The sequence below is a fragment of the Vombatus ursinus genome, unplaced genomic scaffold (genome assembly GCF_900497805.2).
Source record: "Vombatus ursinus unplaced genomic scaffold, bare-nosed wombat genome assembly UNPS02014874.1, whole genome shotgun sequence".
NCBI lineage: Eukaryota > Metazoa > Chordata > Mammalia > Diprotodontia > Vombatidae > Vombatus > Vombatus ursinus.
The window spans coordinates 11,373,614-11,374,451 of NW_020954652.1; positions in this window are offsets into that span (position 1 = coordinate 11,373,614).

Sequence of the window (838 nt, forward strand, 5' to 3'; positions counted from 1 at the left end):
ATGTCTGTAGCCTCTGTCCTCCATGAGTTTGGTGTTAATGAGTCAACTTTGTTATATCTGCAAAAAGGAAGAAAGTATTGGTAAAAAGTGTTCAGAAAGTGCTCCAGAAAGGGCTAGAGTAACCTCTCAAATGCTCAATAAGGGAATTGAAAAAATGGGAAAGGGGACTAGGTGAGTAAATGAGATAGTGGCCAGGCCACACCCACTGTCCCATCTTGCACCAGAACTTTCACTTCCAAAGAGAATGTGCCTTTCTCCTGCTGCTGGAGCTGCAGTCAGCAGAACTGACCAGAGTCAGAGTCCCAAGCTCAGAAGTGGGATTCACCCCAAGGCATGTGCTTTTAATCAGAAAACAGTTCAACTACTGAGCAAAAGGGAGATTAGACATGGCAGTTTGCCCCATTCCCTTTTTTACTTTTTTATTTTATTTTATTTTTTATTTTTTTAGGCTATTGGGGTTAAGTGACTTGCCCAGGGTCACACAGCTAGTAAGTGTCAAGTGTTTGGTCTGAGGCCAGATTTGAACTCAGGTCACCCTGACTTCAGGGCCGGTGCTCTATCCACTGTGCCACCTAGCCGGCCCAATTTTTTAGCCAAGGAGTTCTTCTGACATCACTGCCCCTATCCTGCATTGCCTCTGATCTCCACTGCATTTCATGGGTTATTTCATGGTTACTGTGTTAGGAAAAGTGCATATTATCAGAATCAATGTTTTGTTATTAAGAATTGTATGCAGAAAAGTGTGTATTTAGCAAAAGATTGCAACAGTCACAGGAACCTAACCCCCTATTTTGCCATGCGTTTAATGCTTCAACATTTGTATTTTTGACGTTCATGT